The 24,476-nt window shown below is 45.8% G+C and overlaps 1 long non-coding RNA gene across 2 annotated transcripts; it reads left to right on the top strand.

Moving 5' to 3' along the window:
- LOC149870816 (uncharacterized) lies at positions 1-23,961 on the top strand. Of its 2 annotated transcripts, XR_016440843.1 has the most exons (4): positions 1-1,299; positions 9,511-9,605; positions 22,838-22,906; positions 23,110-23,961. It is a non-coding gene; the product is annotated as an uncharacterized LOC149870816 (long non-coding RNA). The 2 variants fall into 2 exon arrangements; XR_016440844.1 differs by lacking the exons at positions 1-1,299; positions 9,511-9,605 and adding an exon at positions 19,113-19,316.
- Positions 23,962-24,476: the final 515 nt, after the last annotated feature.

The following is a 24,476-nucleotide window of genomic DNA, read 5'->3' as shown; positions in this document are numbered from 1 at the left end:
TATTTTTAGTGAGAATTTAGAGAGACGGTTGTATTGAGCAAGCATAGCAACGTTAACAGTGAACAGTAATGATAGTCTAGTTTCCTGTATAGTTTCTGTGTATTATACTTTTAAGTCTCAGTTGAGCAACCATGACATCTAGGGCTGTTTAATAGTATGACAACACAATAAATATGATTCAGAATTAAAGCAATTGAAATAAATGTCAAATAAATTCATTAATAGCTTTTTTAGACTTTAACTTCCTTTTTAGATTGAAAAAACAGCATGGAATACAATGTTTTTAAATGTTTTAAATGAATAATATAAAAACTATAAACATTGTAAAGCCATATTTATGACTTGGTGATCTTGTCTGAATCATCTTGGGGGTCACAAAACATTTCCAATGTTTAAATGGGGTCATACCAAAGAAAAGGTTGGGAAGCCCTGTGCATCTTCAGAGCAGTAGCTTTCTAAGGGGACAAATCAAAGGTCTCAAGTCTTCAAGTGCATTTGTCCACTGCAGTGAGCAAGGGCTGACAAAGCAGGACTCCACCAGAAAGATTTGTTCTGGTGCATTTTATGTCAAAAAAGAATAGACTAGGTGCTTTGATTAAACAGGTCACAACCTTGGGAGGGAATCCAAGAAACCAGCCAAGTCACTGCTAGAGGAAATAGGCAGAGAATCAAAATAACTACGCTCTAAACTAGAAGTTCCAGTCCTAAATTCTCAGTGCCAGGAAAAGCAGTTTGACTAGATGTCAACCTACTGGACAATGCAGCCAAGAATGTGTAGAATGGCACTCTGTTCTGTAAAGGCTATCTTCTGCTCAAAGCATTTTGGAAAGATGCTTGTTTATAGTGGCAAACTGTTAAAGCACTTGAAAAGTACTGGGAAGCAAGGAGGCTGAGGTTTATGAGGCTTCACTCTTGCACTAGAAATTTATCTGGTCTGTAGGGAGAGCTTTCTAAATGAGTTTTGTGAAGCACCAAAGCAGATGGTGTGGGAGGGCTGAGCAGTCTCTGCCATTGGTAGTTTAAATAGAGGCTAGACACACATTGTCTGGAATAGTGCAAATAAGGCAGGGGGTTGGCTCTTGAATGGTGCTCCCACAGTCTCTTTTCAGCCATGTTATTCTATGATTCTGTATTGCTTTGTTTTAGATCATGAACTTTTGAAATTCACACTCTTTGAAGGGTTTAGAGACCTTTTGGTAGGCCTTGCCATAGAAGATCTGGGAAAGGCTTGATCTCAAAGTGCTCCAGAAAAAAGTAAGCTAACCAGGGGAAGAGACTGGCTGTAGTGCAAGGAGACAGGTAAGTACACTTTACTTGTTCTTCTTTACAAAATCATGTCAGATTTGCACAAGAATTTCAGTTAGATCTTATCCTTTATCTTTACAAAATGTAGGCCTCTTATTTTAAACCTAGAAGGTAAAGATTCAATTCTAGGGCCCAACAATTTAACTCCCTAGATAAGCAGACATTTTAATCTAAAACGTAGTCCCTTTTCTTTTTATTTCCTCCTAAAATCTAAATTAAGCCTAGTAGAGCAAGAGCTCTATCCTTAAATGTTAACTATATACATGAGCTAAGTTGATGAACTGGGAAGAGCATTGCATAGTTGTAGCTGATTTAAAAAACACACCAATTTAGCTTCTTTTTTAAAATAAAAGCCTAAGACTAATCTTTATAGAAGGTGCGATTGTTGAGGAGTTCGTGACCCCTTGCGGAGCTATTCCCAAAGACAGAGTTGCTGTCTGCCTCAAAATTTATTCAGCATGCTGGGCTCACTGAGCAAGCTCAGAGGCCCTGAATAAAACTGTTAGAGGTGATTTATAGTTTACAGACAAGATGCGTGTGCAGGTGGGAATTTTCCACTGTATAAGAAAACAAGATATCAGGTCAGTGTGAGAAAACTCTTAATTGTTTCAAACTGGTTTTTGGCTACATGTTTGTTTTGAAATGGTAACTAATAGGGAGGAAAACTAAATCTTTGCTTACTTCAGACTTCAAAGTGAATAGGATTCGGTCATTGCAGAGTCTTATCAACCTGTCCTTAGAGGCCAAGTCTGTTTTATAGTTAACTGCTACACTATTATTTATGATCTTGTTAGTAAATTTCTACAATTCTCCCCTTTGACCCTGGCCTTCAAAGGCCGGGATCACTTTCTACTATACTTAGCATCTAAATGCTTCTGGCACTCTAATACTTCAGCTTTAGACATTTCAACATATTCTTCTATGTTATGTATAGTACATCTACAACATGTGGATAATACAGAAGGTAGGGTTCCAATACACTGAATACAACAACAGGTTAAAATCAAAAAACATCCAAGAGCAACGATAATAACAATAAGTTTGTGAGCCCATCGTAATCCGGGGAACCAGGATGTTAGGAGAGCCCATGCACCTTGTATACCCCAAGAGGTGTTATCTGTGGTTATGGCGTGGAATTGAATAGCCATGTTCTGGATCTTATGAATATCCTCTAATACTTTTCTTGATTCATCTACATAGGTGCAGCAGGTATCATTGACTAAAGTACATACCCCTCCTTGATTAGCAAGAAGTAGGTCTAACGCTAGGCGATTTTGCAAAGTAATATGAGAAATTTAAGTTACTTCAGTTTGCAGTCGGGTTAAGGCATCTGCGGTGTTATTAGCTAATACTTCCAGCGAGGCTGAAAGGTTTACAAGAGCCTTTTCAAGTTCAGAAACACCTAGCCAAGGTATGAACCATTGGGCAAAGGAATGGAACGAGGTAGGTCGCTCAACAAGAGGGTTGAGGCCTGCTCCTCGTCGGAACCGATGTGGGTGGTTTCGGTGCCACCCTTGAAGCAATGTGTTCGGGTGAAGTGTCATGTCTGGGATCACTACGCCCAGGGTGCACGTGCCATACTAGGTGGGTGGCAAATGCTTAAATGCAATTTTCCCACAAAACCAATAATGCCCCACATGTACAGGTCCATTACCTTGCCATCCGAGAGAGGATGGGTCTAAGTTTATTGTTATATTACAAGCACCTGCTGTGGCATTTCCTACAAACACAGCAAAACTACTAAAACGTGGCTTGTAATAGCACACAGAATCTTTAGGGAGGATTACTTCATTAAGGAACCAGTATTCATAGTACCATTTACTGTCATTATGGGTGCTCTTGCTAGTAGAAGAATAATTGAATGAACCAAGGCCAAGACCAATGAGAGGAATACCTACCTGGGATGCTTGGGTAGTCAAGTACACACCCAGCAGTTTGAGAAGTTTAGGTTACTCACATAGGAATTGGTCATTTTCACAAGAGTGTTATGAGGCCATTCTACATTTTGGTGAGGATTGATAGCTAGTAATTTAGGGGACAACACTCACCAAACTGAGGTCCCCATTCCACTTTTGAAATAGAATAATTGTTCCCCAGGTTTAGTAGTTTTACTTTGGATGTAAGCTTGACTTGCCTCTGTAGCAGGGTCTGCACACCAAATTTTATCGCTATTAGTGTAATACCCATACAGCTTACGTTGACCTGGGAAGTATTGGACCTGTACATGACAGTGGAAGCCCCTTTAGGCGGGACTTGATTAACTTTGTCTCGAACTTGTTTGGTGATAGTATACCCTAGTTGGGTGCCAGGATAGACTCCTGCAAACTGGGTGAGACTGCAGGGGCACCCGATTAATGTGGGCAGATAGACTATTAACACAAATGTACTTATGGCACTACTTGCAAGGCACATATTGTCCATTGACTGTTGGATCTCTGCAGCTGAACGGGAGGTACACGATGAGATTCTGTTGGGGTGAACACTGCAGGTTTCACGTGTGTGATGGATCCACGAATTCCTTTCGGTGATTTTGATTGTGGAGTGGGTGGTTAGCAGGACTTGGTATGATCCTTCCCACGTTGGCTCTAGGCAACTTTTCTGTCGCAGAACACGGACCCACACGTAGTCACCAGGACTGAAGGGGTATATCTTGCAATCAAAGGGTACAGGTTGCTGAACGGCAGCATGGAGCTGTAAAGAAGTAAACTGCTTCTGTAAAGAAATCACATAATGGGTTAAATTCTCATCCTCCGCTAGCAATCCTGTAGCTGGAGGAAGGAAACCACAGGTAATGGGGGGTGGATGACTAAACAAAAGCTCATAGGGAGATATCTTAACATCAGCTCTAGGCGCGTTTCGCATAGTAAACAGCGCAAGGGGCAATGCCTTGGGCCACTTAAGCTGAGTTTCTGAACACACTTTGCCTAGAAGGGTTTTTAGAGTCCGATTTGCCCTTTCCACTCCTCCAGATGATTGAGAGTGATAAGGGGTGTGAAGCTGCCTAGTGATTCCCAACCACGTGTAAATTGTTTGTAAGACCTGGGAGGTGAAGTGACCTCCTTGATCTGAGTCAATGACCTGAGGTATGCCAAACCATGGAATAATGTCCTTTAGAAATGCATGAGCGACTTGCTGACGAGAGGCATGGGAGGCAGGAAACGCCTCCACCCAATGGGTGAGCTGGTCTCGCACTACTAAGGCATATCTGTATCTTCGGCACTGGGGAAGTTCAACGAAGTCTATTTGCAGTCTCTCAAATGGTTGATATGCCCAAGGTCGGCCTCCAGGTGGGGCTTTTCTCTGTAGGCCAGAGTTGAATGCTGGGCAAGTGGAGCAGACACTGGTCACTTGTTTAGCCACTGCATGTATTCCAGGGGCAAACCAAACTCGGAGAATGGTTTCAGCTATGGCAGTTGCCCCATAATGACCTTGCCCATGGACTATTTGGCACAGGGGCCGCTGTAATGTTTTAGGCAAGATGGGGTGGTTATCGCTAGTGTACCACAGTCCATCCTTTGAATAAGCCCCATAGAGATGCTTCCAGTCTTCTTCTTCTCCTTTGCACGCTTGCTCATATCCTTCTAAGGCTCTGGGTGTCTTCCACACAGGAGCAAGGACGTTGAGACTTAGGGGTTGCTGAGCAGCAGCTTTGGCAGCAGCATCTGCCTGCTCATTTCCTTTAGCCTCAGGCGTGCTCCCGCCGGCGTGTGCAGCGACATATATTACGGCTATCTGTCTGGGTTTCTGGATGGCTTCCAGGAGCTCAGAAATCTGAGTGAAGTTCGCAATCTTTGCCCTGGAAGAAGGAATGAAGCCTTGCTTTTTCCATAATTGCCTGGTGGAGTGGCAAATTCCAAATGCATACCGACTGTCAGTGTATACATTTAAAGTCATCCCGGTTGCCAGTTCACATGCACGAGTTAAAGCAATCAGTTCAGCTGCTTGTGCATTCAGCCAGGGAGATAAGGGCTTTGCTTCAACGATGTTGAAGTCAGTGATGACCGCATACCCAGTCCGACAAACTCCAGCTTCTATGTAGGAGGACCCATCCACATAGAAGACTAAGTCAGGATTGTTCAGGGGCACATCAGTGAGGTCGTCTCAGGGCTTTTCCATTATATGAATGATGGTGCAGCAATCGTGATGTGGCTCTCCATCCTCGGGATGAGGCAAAAGCAAGGCTGGGTTGAGGCTAGTACAGCGTGAGATGCACACATTTTCGGCAGCTAGGAGAGTCACTTCATACCAGGCTAAACGCTGGTGAGAGAAGGCTTGAGTCTTTTCTTTAGTCATTAGGGCTTCAACTTCATGAGGAACCCTAACTTCGAGGGGGTACCCCATGACTAGCTCTTTCAATCGCTCAACAAGCAGTGCTGCCGCTGCAATGGCACGCACACAGCTGACTACCCCTTTTGCCACTGGATCTAAGGTGGCAGAGTAATAAGCGATTGGGCGTAGCTGAGGTCCCAGTTTCTGGGTTAGGACTCCTGAAGCTACTCCCCGTCTCTCGTGGACAAACAACACAAACGGCTTCTCGTAGTTGGGGAGTCCTAGAGCAGGGGCTTGTGGTAGCTGGCGCTTAACTTGGTGAAAAGCATGGTCTAGCTCTGGGGTCCATTGAACCACTTCAGGTTCTCCCTTCCAAGTGGTCTCTACCAGAGGCTTAACCATCTCTCCGGAAGCAGGGATCCACGGCCGGCAAAATCCAGCCGCTCCTAAAAAGGCTTACATATGCCTCTTAGTGGTGGGCTTTGGCAAGTCTTTTATAGCCTTTACCCTTTCATCAGACAATTCCCGCAGTCCCTCTGAGATCACATGCCCCAGGTACATAACCTTCTTTTGGCAATATTGTAATTGTCCTGGGGATACTTTATGTCCTCTTTCAGCTAATCCTTCTAATAGTCTTAAAGTGTTCGTCTGGCAGTTTACCTGAGTCCGTGATGCTTGTACTAGGTCATCTACATACTGTACAAGCACTGTATCCAAGGTAAGCCTCTCGTCAGGATTTGGCTGAAGATAGTAGGACTCTTGGTGCATCCTTGGGGAAGTCGTGTCCAGTTTAAATGTTGTTTTCTCTTCCAAGTGAAGGCAAAAAGGTATTGAGACTGGGCTGCAACTGGGATTGAAAAGAAGGCAGCACACAAATCAATTACTGTGAATCGAGTGGCCCGCCATGGGATGGAGGTAACAATAGTGGCAGGGTTAGGAACTACGGCAGCTCTGGGAATCACATAATAATTTATAGCACGTAAGTCTTGCACAAAACGATAAACAGGCTTGCCATCCTTTCCTAATTTAGGTTTTCTGACTGGTAACATGGGGATATTGCAAGGAGACTGACACTCCACTAAAATCCCTTTCCTGATGTATTCATCTATAAAGGGGCTGCAAACCTTCTTCTGCTTCTTTATTCAGCAGGTACTGAGGCATGCAAGGCAGGACTCTGCCCTCGGTTTGAATAACATCTGGAGTGGCAGACTTCAGCAGTCCTACATCGGTGGACTCCCAGCCCGACAATGTGGCTGGCAATCGTTGTAGTTCCACCGGTAAATTTCTCTTTTTCCCCCCTGAGGCCAATGCCCAGGCGAAATAAGGCAGTTTGTCAATTGGTAATTCTAAAGTTATTCCCTTCGGACTACAGTGTAGAGTGGCCCTCAGCTTACACAGTAAGTCTCGTCCTAACAAATTCATAGGAGCACGGGCAGACAACAAAAAGGAGTGTTCACACAACAAGGGTCCCACTTGGACTCGAGTAGGGGCACTTCTGCTAGTTTTGAACAATTCCGCCCCCACTCCCATCACATTCTCAGTTCCTTCTTCAATTAGACCTGCACGCTCAGGAGTTGTAGATAACATAGACATAGTAGCGCCGGTGTCAATTAAACACTCATATCGTTGTTCTCCTACCTCAATTGAGGCAACAGGGTCGCTCTTATTGCAATTTATAGTTACCTCAGGGCAGACTGGGTGAGGGTAGTCAGTCAGGTCATTGAGTCCTTTTTTCCTGTGAGTAGTTTTTGACATTGGTTCCTCGCGTCACTGGTCAGGAGGGGGCCCCCATTCTGAGATGGCTCCGAAGTTCATCCCCTTCCTCTGGGGACACTCTCGTTTGAAGTGTCCAGGTTGTTTACAGTACCTCACTGGCCCTTTGAACTGTGGACCACCCCTTGCCTTGGTTTCTCTGACCTAATCCCCTTCGTTGAAACCCTCCCTGGCCCCTTCCCCTGTTCCGTCCTCTTCCTGACATGCTGTGCATTGTTCCCTCAACCATTGCAGCTACTAGCTTAAAATCTTCCTTTCTCTCCTTCTTTCTTTCCCTTTCCTTTCTCCCATCAAACACATAGCTTGCTATGTTTCTTATCTCTAACATACTCTTTCCTTCCCACCCTGGAGTATACTTGCAGAAATGCTCCTTGATATCGGGAGCACTCTGGTTTACAAAGGCTGATACCAGCGAAGGCACATGCTCTGGTTTATCTACATCAAGGCAAACATATGTCTTGGCTGCCTCACACAAATGGGTAAAGGAGGCATCCGGATGCTCCTCGGGTCCCTGTTTGTATGCATGGAATTTTCCCCAATTTACAGGCTTTTTACTCGCTTCATCAAAGCCTGCTAGTAAATCATTCCGGGCTTCCCTCAGGGATGCCCTTCCCCCGGGGGTGTTGTAATCCCAATTAGAGATCCTTGGCCTTCTAATGAACCTGTTTGCTGCTGAGGCAACAGCCCTGGCAGTCTAAAACTTTAGCCCGCTTATCTGGGGTCATCAGGGTATCCATGAGTTCCTGCATGTCTGACCAAGAAGGGTCATAAGTATGGAGTATGCGCCGAATAGTCCGTCCTACTTCATCAGGTTTTTCCCGAAAAGAGGGGGTTTGTTGATGCAAAATGAGGAGGTCCCCTTAGGTGAAAGGCACATGAATTAGAGTAGGGCGAACCTGGAAGCTGCCCCCGTGATCCACAAACGGGACCGAGTAGGTTTGCAAAGGAGCCTGAACCACCACATTCGGGTGTTCCTTCCCCTGGCTGGGTGGAAATGCCTCTCCCACAGGACCCCGGCTCTGGGTCCAGACTGAAGAAAAGCCTCTGGAGGCAGGGAGCTTGGAGCTGGCGCTGACGCCACAGGAGCTACAGCGCTCTCGTCAGGGGGCAGGGGTTGACCGGGGACAGGGAGACCAGGGTAGAGAGGCTCAGGTCTGTCTTCAGACTCCACAGAGACTGAAATTGGAGGATCATAAAGAGGTGGAGTGGTAGAGTAAAGAACTGGTTTTGGGGCTTTTTCGGCCAATTCAGCCCACAGGTACCAATAATCCATCTGTTGAGGTTTTAAAACTACCAATTCCATTCGAAGGAATGCCAAACGAGACCGATCAAATGAGCCAAATTTCGGCCACCATTTATCCGGAGCACCTTGTTAAGACAGGCCACTCCTGTGTACACAAAATACAAGCGCGTTTCCTGCCCATGCCAGACTGCACCGGCAGATTCCCTTCTCTCCAAACCTGGAGAAGCCTCCCTAAAGGAGATCCCGGTGGGACGTTTGAAGCCAATTGTCCCATCCGCCTGAGACTTAAGCACTCTGGTCTCTAAATTCCTGGGAACAGCCACCCCTCACGGCAGGCCTCACTTACCCGACGCCCAGACCAAGCCCTCCAAATGGTGACAAACTCACCTATGCTGGCTGGGAAGGTTGGTCCAAACAACGAGCAGCCAGGTTGGCACACAAGGGGTCCCATCTGGGTCGCCAAATTGTTGAGGAGTTTGTGACCCCTTGCAGAGCTGTTCCCAAAGACACAGAGTTGCTGTCTGTCTCAAAATTTATTCAGCATGCTGGGCTCACTGAGCAAGCTCAGAGGCCCTGAATAAAACTGTTAGAGGCAATTTATAGTTTACAGACAACATGCATGCGCAGGTAGGAATTTTCCACTGTATAAGAAAACAAGATATCAGGTCAGTGTAAGAAAACTCTTAATTGTTTCAAACTGGTTTTTGGCTACATGTTTGTTTTGAAATGGTAACTAATAGGGAGGAAAACTAAATCTTTGCTTACTTCAGACTTCAAAGTGAATAGGATTCGGTCATTGCAGAGTCTTATCAGCCTGTCCTTAGAGGCCAAGTCTGTTTTATAGTGAACTGCTATGCTATTATTTATGATCTTGTTAGTAAATTTCTACACAATATGGTTTGTTTGTTTTTTTAATTCAGCAGGAGACGCAACTAAAAAAAAGAGAGAGAGACTAGTGATTCTCAACCAACTAAGAGCTGGCATTTCCTAAGTGGTGGCTTGAATGCAAAAAAAGGTGAGAACTTCCGGTTTAGACTAATGTTGCAGAATCCTAAAGGTTGGGGTTTTTTTAAATTTAGAAATGCAAAGTAAATGTTTAAAACCTTAAGGCTAAACTAGTCCCATAGTTGGCCTGAAGAATGATTTGGCTGATCTCAGACCCTCTGCCTCCCAAGTGTGGGCTGGCCCATCGTATCCTGCAGAACCTGTGGCCACAGAGGGCCCTGCAGCAAGGGGGCTGTGCCTTGCTCACCCCCCACTGCCTGTGCCAGGTTTAAAGGACTTGATGCAGGCAGGGAGCCCCTTCCCAAATAGGGGAGAAGTTCCTGGCTCTGCTCCTGCCCTGGCCCTGGGGAGGGAACCCAGGCATCCTCAGCACGTGCTGCCCCCACCCCATTCCCCCTGCAGTGCAGCCCACTTGCACACAGCCTGGCCCCAACTATTTTATTTCAGTGAGTTTATACAGCAACCACTACTGCATTACTGGGGCAGTTAATCCAGGGCCCCAGACCCATGCTTTGAATGTAAAACACAGAATGATTATCATCTTTTTTTACGTTTAGTGTTCTATTATTGTACAGAATTTTCTTTCTATTTTTTGAATTCATATCAGTCATATCTATATCGAAACTTTGAGCCAGCCCTGAGCAACATGTAACAAACATGTAGTGTAACAAATACAACAATGAGTATTTTCAGAAAATATAAGGTCGAGGGCAAAAAAAAACAACACACACAAAAAGAAAAAGCAAGAAAAAGAAGAAGAAACCAAGAGACAAAGAGGTGCTTTAGACAAGTTTTTAACTTTAAGTTGTTCTGTAGAGGAGGAAGAATTCTGCGTATCAACATGCGTGCCAGGTAGTGAGATTGGTACTGGTGAAACTAGAGAAATTTCAGAACACCATAACTGTGATATCCCGTAATTGGACAGATAAAGAACTGTTTATTTCTGACCCTGCTACCTGGTCTGAGTCTATTGATGACAACACAAGATGTGCAAAAGACAGACATGGGCCTGTTAAAATCAGATCTGATGGTCACAGCTTTGTTTTTCCAACAAACGAAACGTTCGTGGGAAGATGTTTCACTGAAGAAAATTACTTATGAAAATTAAAGAATGGTGAAAAAAGTAGAATGCTGCTGGTTGGTCTAGTCTGTGAAAGCAAATGCAGTATTTTGTTACTGCTGCAAGCTTTTAAGTCCTACACAAACATCAGCTTTCTAAGGAGGGATTTTGTTCATGGCAATATATGCATAAAACATTGGAATCTCATGAAAATAGCTCAGTCTATATGGATTGTATGGCGAAGTGGAGAGAGCTGAAAATTCAACTAAAAACTAATGTTATGCTTGATAATACTTCTTAGACCTTACGTGAAATAGAACAGATCCACCTAACAAGTGCCATTTAGCTGAAAGAAGCATTGCATTCCCTGGGACCACTGACAAATTGTATCAAAGCAAAGGCAACTTTCTGGGACAAATTGAGTAAATGGCAAAGTTCGACCCAGTCATGAAGGAATACGTACGATGTTTCATTAATGCGGAAATAGTCATTATTTGAGCCAAAAAATGCAAAATGACTTGATTCTGACGTTGTCTTAAGAAGTTATTAAATCAATTGTGCATGAAGTAAAGAAGATGAAATATTTCTCCATAATATTGGACTGCATGTCTGAAAGAATGCTTCAGCTCTTACAAGAATATATGGAATACCTTTTGAAAACTGCAGGGGACAGGGCTATGACAACGGGGCAAATATAAGAAAGTAGTACAGTGGGGTTCAATCTCAGTTGTTAGAGATAAACAGAAGAGCATTTTTTGTACCCTGTGGCTGTCATTCTTTAAATTTAGTTATTTCTGATACTGCAAGCTCAAACTGGTCAAAAATATTTTTTTGGCTTTCTTCAGAGAATGTACAATACACTTGCCTCAATAATTAGTAGATGGGCTATTTTGCAGTCCTTTGTGTATATTACTCTGAAACCCCTCTCAGAAACCAGATGGGAATGCAAAATAGAGTGTCAAGGCTGTAAGAGTCCAGACAGAAAACATCAGATCAGCACTGCTGAAACCTCAGAGAAGCTACAAAAGACAATTTGGACACACACAAAGGCTGGATCACTTATAGAGATTTCTTCTTGTTGATTCCTTACTTCATTAATTGTATGGTATGACATACTGTTTCAAGTCAAATCTGGTAAGCAAGATGATGCAGAGTAAAACAATTTGTATCATTTCTGCCAGCAAGTTAGTTGAAAGTACACGAAAAACACTTCTTAGTTACTGAGAAAATGGATGTGGAGATGCACTCTGTAAAGCAAAAGAACTTGCAGAAGAAATGTCTGTGCCAGCTGAGCTTCCACAAACACGTTAGAAAGAAAAAACAAACAAAAACAACTTTTCAGCTATGAAGCTGAAGATGATGTTAACACTGATGCAGAACAAAAAGGTTCAGAACTGAGTTTTTCAGTGTTGCACTGAACGGTGCAATTATGAGCCTTGGAAGTCATTTTCAGTTATTAAGTAGTTCATGAACATCTTTGCATTTTTGTGTGATGCGAAGAAAATAGGAATTGTATCTACCAGAGATTTAACCAAGTTTTGCACAGAGCTAGAGCTGGCATTAAAGAACAAAGGTAGTTCTACAGACATGACCGAGCTGATCTTGTTGGTGAACTTCGTAGCCTTTCACATCTTCTACCACAGACAACGCATGCTCTCCAAACTCTTCAGTTCATTTATGAGAGGAAATTACCATGCATTTATCCTAATGCATGCATTGTGCTAAGGATATTTTTGACAGCTCCAGTGACTGTTGCTTCAGCTGAGAGAAGCTTTTCTAAGATGAAGCTCATAAAGTCATACTTGTGCTCAACAGCGTCACAAGAACGGTGAACATGACTGGCAATGCTATCCATCCAGGGTGAAGTTAATAGTTAGGTTGATTAAGAGTGGTACACTAATTCGATCGTAAAGTGTTGGGGTCCTAAGCCACGCTATTCCAATGAAGATTGAAGTTGCCATCTCTGGTTAGTGAAACATCAGTTTCAGTTTTTGGAACGATTATACATTACGTAATTTAGTTATTTCAGATATTCATGTTTAATTATCTAGCTAAAATTAAAATGTCAGTTTTGCATGTAATATTCTTAAACAGCTATGTTTAATGAATTAATTCAGTGAGGAAGCAGGAGGGGGAAGAGGAGAGCGTAACCCCAATTTTGATTTTTTGATGGCTCAAGGGGACCCAAGAAATTGTGGGCTAGCCAAGGATCAGAGAGTGGGGCTGTGTTTCCAAGATAGCTGCCAGCACTTAGCAGCCAGGGCCAGAGGCTGAAGCTCCCCCTGGTGGCCACAAGGGCACATGGCAAGGCTGGAGGGACTTAGCACTAGATTTAGTGCCAAGTCTCTGCCCTTGTAAACACCTGCCAAAAATTGCTTTTAGTCATGACTGATTGCACATGTAGACACACCCACTGACTCAGAGGAAGAGCAATGACTCAGAGTGCATTGTGACAACAACAGCATTACAGAAAATTTAGGGGGTTTTATGGAGTCATTGCATTACTGGAAAGAGTTGCAGAGTTGCAGGGTGGACTGTTAGCAGAGGGAGATCAAATGCCTGTTAACTGCTAGGGTGCAGACTAAACAGCCCCACACATCCCCAGCAACAAGCAGGCAACCTGCAAAACTTCTCCATGCATGGACCTCCCAGGGCCTTTAGCAAGTCTTTAATATATTATAATTCATTTCATATGCATGGTTGCTGAGGGTGGGTGTGGGGTTAATGCCTGCTGTTGCAGCTCCAAAACAGCTTTTTTTCTTCTGATGCCCTGGCAGTTTTTTTCTTTGCAGCTGTACTGCTATGGGAGGTACAATGCAAAAAGTGGGGGGTTTTTTCAATGCTTTCTTTCACCAGATTTGCAGATCGTGCCCCAGCCCCTGGCTGATGGGCCTGTAGTTTGCCAAATCTATTTTCCTCCCTTTCTTGAAGATAGGCATGACATTGGCCCTCTTCCAATCATTGGGCACTACACCAGAGCACCAAGAGCCAGGGGCTGAGCTATGATGCTCACCAGCTCCCTGAGTACCCTCGGGGTGTAACCCATCAGGGCCGGCTGATTTAAAGGTATCCAGCCTGTCAAGGTGTTCCTTCACGAGGTCAGCTTCGATGGAGGGCAAGGAATCTCCCTCACCCAGGCCTCCCTGACCCACAGTGGGCAGGGGTGTCCCATGGGACTGGTGAAAAACTGATGCAGAATACCCATTTAGCAAATTGACTTTTTCCTGGGCATCAGTTTAGTTGCCCCATCTGGTTTAGCACCTGTACCACCTGTGGCAGGAGCAGCACACCCAGTGAGACAGCTGGCAGGAGGCACTCCATGTGGAGTGGTCATGCTACCAGAAAACTCAGGATTTCCATAATCAAGTTCTGCAGGAGCTCTGCTGCTTTTGCCATGACCACGCTGTGGCCATTGAGGTGGTGTGGGCTGGGATGGTGGCCCTGGATTGCCTGGTCACCCAGATCAAAAGGGAGTGGCAGCTCTCCTGGAGAGCTTGGAGGAGATACAGCAGCTCTGGGCCTCCATTGATGTGGCAGTAGCATGCAAGCACAGGATCACTGAACAGCTCATGGCCTCCATCCATGCCTCAGCCGCTTCTGCTGCTGTCCCCTAGGCTCTGCCAGCTCCACCACAGCCATCTGGTCCCCTGGCCAGCCTCTGCTGCTGGCACCAGGGGAAGGGCCCAGCTAGAAGAAGGTTGGCTGGATGGTGTCACAGCTGGCTCCCCAGCAGCCCCCACAGATGCACTATGGCCATCAAGGGACATGGGTCCTGCCCTCCCAGGCCTGGTCCAACCTGCAGTGGCTGCCTCTCAGGAGAAGCACCCACCCTTTTCCCTAGAGCAGCTGGGCCCTGGGCCACATTTCTGTGGCCCACATGCACACAGTGGTCAGACACAGTCCCAAGGCCTAGGTCAGGGCCATAGGGCAGCTAACCCCCGAGCCCCTTCTCCTTGTGGCTCTGGACCCTCTCTCATTCCCCTGGGTCACATCTACACCATTTTCATTGCTTTCAGAGTTGGGATGGGCTTGTACAGCAGAGGTGGGTAGTCCTGGGTGGTGGAGGATGTTGTGTGGAGTTCTGTGGGCATGATGCATGGCTGGTGTTTGGGAAGATTTGTGGAGCAGGAAGGGGAGTAAAATTGCTCATTTTTAACATGGCCACACTGCCTGTGCTGTTAAGGCCCTGGCAGAAAGCAGGGATGGAGGCCCCTGGGCAGATGGCCTGGTGCTGGTGGTGAGAGGCACAATGCCCTAGTCAGAGGGTGGGCCAGCAGGTGGGAGGCAATGGCATCCTGCACTCTGGCTCCCATGTGCTGCTGCTGGGAGGGGCTGGTCCTCATCTGTGGCACTGTGCTGGACTGGCTGGCTCTGCTGCAGCTGCTGCTGGGTGCTCAAAAAAACATCCTACCAGTAGCAGAGATGTTAACAGCTGACCAAAGTACTTCAACCATGATGCAAAAATTGCGGTTCATTTCTTTTGGAGGCTCGCAAATAATATTTCTCAGGCACACACTATTAGCAGCACAAAAGGTGTATTTGCAAATAGGGTCAGAGCAGAGACAGAAAATCTCAGATTGCTCCGCCGCCGAGGAAACCCGCAGCAGGCACTATACACTCCCTCTCCTAGGCACGTGTGCAGAGACAGGAACTCTTACAGCTCATTTCCGGTTCATACAAACATATATGTGATTACGTCACTTCATTCATCGCATGTGCATTATAATTAACTACTTAAGTATGCGGGGTGGATAGGCATATATGCATCAGCTAATTACGCATGCTCAGAAAGCTCTCTAGGTCACCAAGAGTTGAAATCCCCCCCACTTTCAAGGACACAGTCAGTTGAATTCCAGCTTCTGTAATCTGCATGTGAATTGTCAGGGGGAGAAGAAAAGGGAGTGATTTAGTATAAGAAAAGATAGTAAATTGGCCAAGAGGGGGGAGGAATGTCCTTGGTGGTGTTTCTGCTTATCAGGTACGAGATGCAAACTGTGCAGTTCTAACAACACTCTATTCATTATGCGTTTCTAATAATATTTCTAACAACCATATCACGCTGGCTGACTTTGCTTTCTTGAGATACTCTTAGAGTAACTGGTCATCAGCTTGGACCACAAAAAGAATGTGATTTCGGCTGGGTTTCGATACATGCAGCTATTCAGTTTTTCAACCATATGAGTGCCACATAGTATCTGAATGCCTGTTTTGATGGATGTACTGGGAAAAGGAAAGCTTATTTTACAATTTTGCACATATGCCACACACATAATCAAAATACTTTGTGAGCATGTATCTAAAAGTTGTTTCTAAGGATGTCAAGAATGTTTTCTTTTGTCTTATTGCAAAATGCAAAAACAATATGAGCACAGGGAAGTAATTAAGAAATTCAGTATAATTTTCAGTGCATCATATCTTGACACAATGCAGGGAAACAATGGAAGAGGTAAAGAGGTATATACAAACCCAGCAGATCTCTCAAATCATTTCATCCTTTGACCAGAAAACTGGTTTATCAGAAAAAGGAATCAATCTGTAAAAATTCTCCTTTCGTTCAATTAATTCTATCATGCAGTTTGAACAAAAATGATCAGGAGAATAAGACTTGTCCTCTGAACAGCTCTTATTCTATTGAATTGCAACTCCTGGTCTAATGTGCCAATATCACCATTGTGCAGTGGCATTAAGTTACAAACAGTCAAATAGCCACAAACTAGGGATAGCAATGCAATTGTTGAGAATTGGTTCAGAATGGTCAAAAAGCAGTTTCTGAATGACAAACTCTATAGTCGACTTTGACTTTGTAGAAATTATGAAAGATACTGTTCAAGGTAAGATGCATTCAATAGCAATAGGCATTTTACCTGACAGAAGCATAAAGGATACATCTAATAGGAAAGTAACCAACAGTATTGCCAAGCAAGGCATTTCAGAGCCTCTTGGCTCACTAGGAAATACAGAATAAGCATTCCCACTCCACACCAAAGAAGCATGCTAAGTATCATCAAGCTCCTCCAGAACAGGAGCATGGGCAATGGCTGCCCTGTCCTCCTTGGAGTGGTGGCGTCAAAAATCAAGAACAGAACTGTGAAATTCATTAACATTTACACCATTGACGACCTTTTATACAATTCATTTGATATTGAAAAAATATCAGGCAATAAAAACCAACTTTGAACTTCTGCAAGACATGACGTACTCCAACTTCTTCTCTGAGTGAGTGAGTCATTTGGCAGCCACAACTGGGATGAAGGGAAATGGCAGTGGTTGACAGTTTCAAAAATTTTCAGGAAGGAGCACATGGGTTTGCTATGGAAGTGAAGAAGATATGGTGACATCTCTACTCTCCAATCTCTATAGTAGAGTGCAGAATAGTAAAATATAGGGTACACCTCTCAAACTGACAAGCCCCATCCATTGACAGTTGCCCCACCCCTGGCCCCACCCTAGCTCCACCCCAACCCACCATCTTGGCAGCCATCTTGGGGTCAAAAGTCTTACCCCTAACCCCTGACCTTTGCCACCAAAAACCCCCATCTTGCCCCTAGCAGTTCTCCATTCTGACTCTGAAACAGGAAGTCCTGCCCAATCACATGCCCCTATGACATCAGAATTCCCACCCCTGGCAGCCATGTTGGTGGCCATCTTGGCCACCATGTTATGTCCCAGAACACCCTGTTCCCATCACATGGTCTGTGACATCAGAACAGCCACTCCTTACATTGGGAAACTCCTCCCCCCAAGAATGGCACCAAACCAGTCGGGGCAAGTGTAGGATGGGGGTGGGACTTAGACAAAAGGCAGGCCAGGGACTGCCAGCCTAAATCCTGTTGGGAAACCCTCCAAACCAGGCTGTGCGTTTTCTGAGACCACGCTAATACAGACAGAAGCAAACATGGATTCTTACACTTTGGAAGCCTCAGGCACTGTTCAGACCTCTATCAGCAGCACTATGGATGAGATCTCGGTGGTTGAGACAGATTCCTGGACTCCCAAAACAGATCTGGCAGACCCCCAACAGATCACATCAGAGCCACAGCCAGAGTGCCTGGGAGTGGCAGACAAGCTAAACCCCAAGGGCTCTGCTGAGGTAACAAACCTAGAGATTTTTGGAGTGAGTGGTTTTCTACAGTAGCAGGGTGGGCCTCTGTTAACTATATCACTCTTTGCAGGGGACAAACAGGGATTCTTATACTATATCAGTAAGGCCCTTCGTTCCTGCCTCACCATGAAGGCCTGACAGATGTCTGCCAAGAAAATGCTACCATAGTGATAGTTCAGAAGAGGGGGAGATTAAGGACAGTAGCCCCCTAACCCGAGCATCTCCTGAGATGTTTAATGGTCGGATGCCCAGAGCAAACGCTGAGGATTCTGGAGAAGAGGGGTGCCTCGTATTGGATACTGAGGGAGATGTCTCTGGGGGGACAGAGCTACAGGTGAGTGTCTTGAACTTGGAAAGGAGTGGGGGGGTGTGCATGGGGGGGTCCTTAGGGGTACTGGTGGCAGGAATTCACTATGAACTCCTTAAACAGTGGGTAATTATAGTTCCTCCTTTAAAATTCCTCTGCAGCTTGACGAAGCCTCTGTCATGACACCAGAAAGACAGCACAGCAGCAGCCCAATAAGCCCGGTATTTGGAAAGAGAAGCTGCTTTTGTGACAATCAAAGGCCTGTTGCTTCAGAAGAGGGTGCTATGGCCTTTAGAGGACAACTAGGAATTGAACAAGAAGGACCTGTCTCACTATGGGGTCATAAAAGGCTCATGAAATCTCTTAGACATATTTGTTGTTATGGCATACTGAAATATTGTTTGAGAGAGACTTTTTGAAGCATTCAGGGGCTCCCTCCTAAATGCACCAGGTCAAGGAAGCCATGCCTGTACGGACAGGACAGATGAGGATATAAACCAGACAATTCAGGAACTTTGTACTGAACTGTGTGTGGAGAGTATTCTAAACACTATAATTGCATTAGGGTCCTTTATGGATTGTCTGTTTCACTGAGAAACTTTTAGCTCAGGGTGCGACAATTATAAGCCATATTCATCTGGCTGGAGACCAACATGCTGCTTTACATGATGTCCTTCATGAGGAGGATAAATCTCTGGTACCCTACATTGAATGCTTAATTGAAACAAAAAAATTATAAATTCCTGCTCCAGGGAAAAGTGTAGCCATGATATAGTAAAAAACTAGCAAAAAGCTGTACATTTTGTACAGAGGCTGATGAAAATATAGCTTATTAGAAACACATTCTCACAGATGTCATTCTTTAAAGGGAGGATATAGAGGGGTTTTGGGGATATAAAGGGTCACAGCTAAGGACATGTTGGAACAGGACCCAAGAAAATTCTGTGGAGCAATACAGGACAGCTGTAACTTGATGGTTGCAACAAGGTGTTGTCTTGACACCTAAGAACCTTACAAAAAAAGACTGGCAGGGTTTGTACACCCAAAATTCAAGGGTTTTGAATCCATCAAGGGGTATCTACAGGGATGAATTGAAGACCACCATGCAAAATCCAGGGGAGTCCTTGATGATGACCTGCCAATCTGTGAGAGAAGCCTCATAGATATTAAATATCACCAGGATATAACCCTGAGAAGGACAGAAAACACCCCTTTTCTAAGGATTGTGGAACTGTTCCAAGACAGGATCTAGGTATGTACTCATATGTTTTATACATCTTTATTTGCTGTCTTTAAGTCAGTAGATAGTCTCCCTGTAATGAACATCAAACAAAGTAGTAAAGGCCCAGACACCAGGTTCTATGCATGTAGTCATAGGTTTTTATATATTTTTATAAGCTTTTCTTTACTTACTGCTTCTTGGAGTCCTTATTACAGCAGAGCATCCAAACTTTTAGACAAAAATAAATAAATAAATAAAAATAAATAATCAGAGAGGGCAGACCAAGACAGGGGTGGTATGTATGTAAACTTTTAAAAAAAATGAAACAAAACAAAAACAAAAAACCTCTGCATGTAACAGGGCTAGGGGCTGATCTCCACATGGCCCACCCACCTGTTCTTGAGCAAACCGCCTGCCTTGGTCTCAATTGATTAAGTAATAGATGTAACAGAGGCTGCCCATTTTCTGCCCCACTGCTAGGGGGTGCTATCTGTGGCTCCATTCCTCCCCTACACTGCAGTCCAAGCCTCGCAGATGACATCCTGATGTTCTCATATGTGCCAGTCCCCCACGATGGGGCCCAGAATCCTGCTGTAGGACCCCCAACTGAGTTCCTCCCTTTAGGCAGACTCTGCCACTTTTATACTGGGCCATATATTTTCCTGCCACTGGAGGGGACTTCAGATGTGGTCCCCTCACTGGGACCTTTGGCTCACACTAGCCTCAGCCCCACCTCCAGGCCAGTCAGGACCCCAGGCCACTGGCTCTTGGGCATCCCTCTTGCCCTTCTGACCCTCATGGTCCTGGCCCCTGCCTGGGCCAGTCAGGGGAATCTCTGGCAGGCTTTGACATACGACCCATACTCTTTTCCTGGGGTCCCCCTCTCTGGGTCCTCCTCCACAGATGTGGTGTGAGGCAACCCCAGCTTCCCACAACTGGTGCCTCAGGGTCTCACAGGGGACTCTCACTCCCCCGCTTGGGCAGCAGGTTGTGTTGCTACTACCAGTCTTATATTCAACCCAAACTCTGCCTCCCCGCATTGGAGGACTTACTGGGGTCAGGACTCAGCTCTCTCTGGCTCCCCCTCACACTGGGCGGGTTCCACATTTCTCATAATGCCTCCTTTACTTGGGATCTCAAGGTTTCCCTCCACAGGTGGGCTCAGGTGGCCATAACCATGCCTGGCCCCAACCCTCCTCCTTGGGGTGTTGTACCTATGCAGGACTCAGGCGGCCTTGGCCACACCTGGCCTCTAACTCTCATCCTCAGAGCTTGCACCCCCACAACTACCTTTGGTGTACACAACCCACCCAAAAGTGAGGGGTAGGGGTTAAGGCACCCTGACCCACCTTTCACCAGGGTGATCACTGGCCTGGCATTTCCTGGGGGCTCCCGTGCCACTGGGAGCTCCACCAGGCCACCCACTCCCGGCAGGGCATAGCTTCCAGTCGTACCCAGGACCAGAAGTCTCTCACTGGGAGTGTAGGGAGGCAGCAGCAAGGCACCAGACTTCCATGTGTGGACCCTGAGGTGGTGCAGGGTCACTTGGAAGAACTGGATGCCTTTAAGTCGGCAGGCCCGGATGAGCTCCATCCGAGGGTACTGAAGGCACTGGCCGACATCATTGCAGAGCCACTGGCGGGAATATTTGAACGCTCGTGGCGCACGGGTCAAGTCCCGGAGGACTGGAAAAGGGCCAATGTGGTTCCCATTTTCAAGAAGGGGAGGAAGGAGGACCCGGGTAACTATAGGCCAGTCAGTCTCACCTCCATCCTTGGCAAAATCTTTGAAAAAATCATCAAGGCTCACATTTGTGAGAGCCCGGCAGGACAAATTATGCTGAGGGGAAACCAGCATGGGTTCGTGGCAGGCAGATCGTGCCTGACCAATCTAGTCTCTTTTTATGACCAGGTCACAAAACACCTCGACGCAGGAGGAGGGGTGGATGTTGTATACTTGGACTTCAGGAAGGCCTTTGATATGGTATCCCACCCCATACTGGTGAACAAGTTAAGGGGCTGTGACTTGGATTACTGCACAGTCCGGTGGGTGGAGAATTGGCTGGAGGGTCGCACCCAGAGAGTCGTGGTGGATGGGTCGGTTTCGACTTGGAAGAGTGTGGGCAGTGGGGTCCCGCAGGGCTCGGTGCTTGGACCGATACTCTTCAATGTCTTCATCAGCGACTTGGACGAGGGGGTGAAATGTACTCTGTCCAAGTTTGCAGATGACACTAAGCTATGGGGCGAAGTGGACACGCCGGAGGGCAGGGAGCAGCTGCAAGCAGACCTGGACAGGTTAGACAAGTGGGCAGAAAACAACAGAATGCAGTTCAACAAGGAGAAATGCAAAGTGCTGCATCTAGGGAGGAAAAATGTCCAGCACACCTACAGCCTAGGAAATGACCTGCTGGGTGGCACGGAAGTGGAAAGGGATCTTGGAGTCCTAGTGGACTCCAAGATGAACATGAGTCGGCAGTGTGACGAAACCATCAGAAAAGCCAATGGCACTTTATCGCGCATCAGCAGATGCATGACAAATAGGTCCAAGGAGGTGATACTTCCCCTCTATCGGGCGCTGGTCAGACCGCAGCTGGAGTACTGCGTGCAATTCTGGGCGCCGCACTTCAAGAAGGATGCGGATAACCTGGAGAGGGTCCAGAGAAGGGTCACTCGTATGGTTAAGGGCCTGCAGGCCAAGCCCTACGAGGAGAGATTAGAGAAACTGGACCTTTTCAGCCTCCGCAAGAGAAGGTTGAGAGGCGACCTGGTGGCTGCCTATAAGTTCATCAGGGGGGCACAGAAGGGAATTGGTGAGTATTTATTCACCAAGGCGCCCCCAGGGGTTACAAGAAATAATGGCCACAAGCTAGAAGAGAGCAGATTTAGATTGGATATTAGGAGGAACTTCTTCACAGTTCGAGTGGCCAAGGTCTGGAACGGGCTCCCAAGGGAGGTGGTGCTCTCCCCTACCCTGGGGGTATTCAAGAGAAGGTTGGATGTGTATCTAGCTGGGGTAATGTAGGCCCAGCACTCTTTCCTGCTTATGCAGGGGGTCGGACTCGATCTATTGAGGTCCCTTCCGACCCTAGCATCTATGAATCTATGAATCTACCATCCCCTACAGCTCCTCCCTTACCTCCAGATAAAATTCAGCAGCCCTCAGGCCAGGCAATGTTGTTGCCTGACCTTCAGCAGCCAAACTGCTCTGTTTATATAGGCAGCCCTGAGCCCCAAAATGGCTGCCCTTATCAGGCACCTGGAGGGTGCCAGCTCCAGGGCCTTAAAGTGGCAGGCACACCTAGTGCCCTGACACAATGCATATAGATATCTTTTCCATTTCATTATAGTATCTTTTATTTTCTGCTGTAATGAAGACCCCAAGAAACAGTAACACCCCAACTTTATACCAGAAAAGCCTCGGAAGGGTTAGACCAAGACAGGGGTGGTATGCATGTGACCACTGTTTTACTCTCTATACATATAGATATCTGGGTGTGTTAATATGAAGGCTTATGTCAGAACATCATTTTGTAACTGTTTACCCCCAAACAGAAAACCCTTGTTGAAGAATGGAAAACCAGAGCAAGCATGTCCCATCATGTCTTTATCCTGTAGTGAAAGGTACATTTTTCTGAAATCAAGCTTTTGAAACTGAGTGTTTTTGGGGTGATGGGGATAATTTTGCTATGGGTCTTTTAAAGCATGGATGTTTCAGCCTTGCAGCTTTTAAAACTGTGTTTTGGGGGTAGGGTTGAGGGTTAGGGGGTGTGCTTTTCTTGAAAGTGAATTGCTGATGCTGTGATGTCAATGTTATGTTTCCCAAGTGATCTCACACAAGACCACCAAAGAGAGAGATGATGTTCCAGAAACACCAGGGGAACACAATTCAGCTTGAAGGCCTCTAGCAGCACTCACTGAAAACCACAGAAACACACACCCTGAGGATCAGAAACCCCATGAATCAGACCCCCCAAAACCAAAACAGAAAGACATGGTAAAAAAAAGACCACACGGTTTCTCAGAGGAAAATACACCACCAAACCCTGAGAGAGCAATGTGTGAAAACACAGACACTCAGTTCCAAAGCTGCTGTTTTGGGGTCTGTGAATAAGAAACACGAGACTGATTACTTGCACACTTCAGAGAAACCTGAAGAGGTTCTTCCTATGTGTTTGAAGGATCATGATTATTTTTCATGTGAAAAGAAGGGATTTTGGAGGGTTGCTAGCACCCATAGAGCCTTGAAAGATCATGATTATTGTGCAACCAAAAGGGCAGATGTTGTACAGAGGGGAGGTGGTCTGTATGGTTCTGATACTAGGCATGGTATGTGTTGCAAGAGGGGAGGCCTTGATAAACCTGAGAACAAAGTGGCTTGTGAGGCAAAAACTAAGGGTCTGTTTAAAGGTGAGGGTGGAAAAGGCTAAGCGCCTATTGAGAAAGAATAAGAGAATCCTAAATACCCTAAACCTCTCCAAGCCTGTGGAGGCTGAGACCAGGCCTGGCAAATGTGATGTTAAAGACCCACTAGAGGGGCCCTCAAAAACCCCCAACTCCTCCTGGGTCTGTGGAATCAGACAGTGAAAATAGTGAAAGTGATTTAGAAGATGCCTCAGAGGGCCCCTTGAATGTAGACCCTCCTGAGCCTGTGGAGGATGTCGTGCCAGATGTAAAAATGGTATGGGTGAGAAGGCGGGAGTGGCCTATAGCTAGGTTTGGAGCCCAGAGATGTATAGAGGAATTTCGTTTTAGGAATCTGGAACTTGTATTGGTACAATGTGGCTTTTGAAGCCATAAGAAGGGGGTAGAACAAATTGTAAAAAATCTCCGCTGTTTATTCATGCCTGCTAATTATGTCCAGCTCTTTATTGAAGCAAACTGCATGCATAAGTATTTATATTCCCCAGCTATTAGTTTAAATGACATGTCCGCTGACCTGTTTTTGGAGTGGATCAGCAAGCTCTTACAAAGTCATAGAGAAACATTCTTTGATTCAGCATTTCAGTTCATTGTGGTAGTTTTAAGAGGTGTGGGCGGCGGTACTTGGAGAATGGTAAATTCTATCCCCTATTCCCAAATTATTGCCAAGAGACTGTATTTAATTGCTCTGAACACCTTTGATACCAAGGTCTGTTTTGCTGGTAGTCTGCTTGCTCTGACCACTCTTAGAGGAGCCACAGATGCATAGCTG

Source organism: Crocodylus siamensis, chromosome 2 (assembly GCF_052110815.1).
Source record: "Crocodylus siamensis isolate JL-2025a chromosome 2, ASM5211081v1, whole genome shotgun sequence".
Classification (NCBI taxonomy): Eukaryota; Metazoa; Chordata; order Crocodylia; family Crocodylidae; genus Crocodylus; species Crocodylus siamensis.
This window is presented reverse-complemented; position numbering and strand designations above follow the sequence as displayed.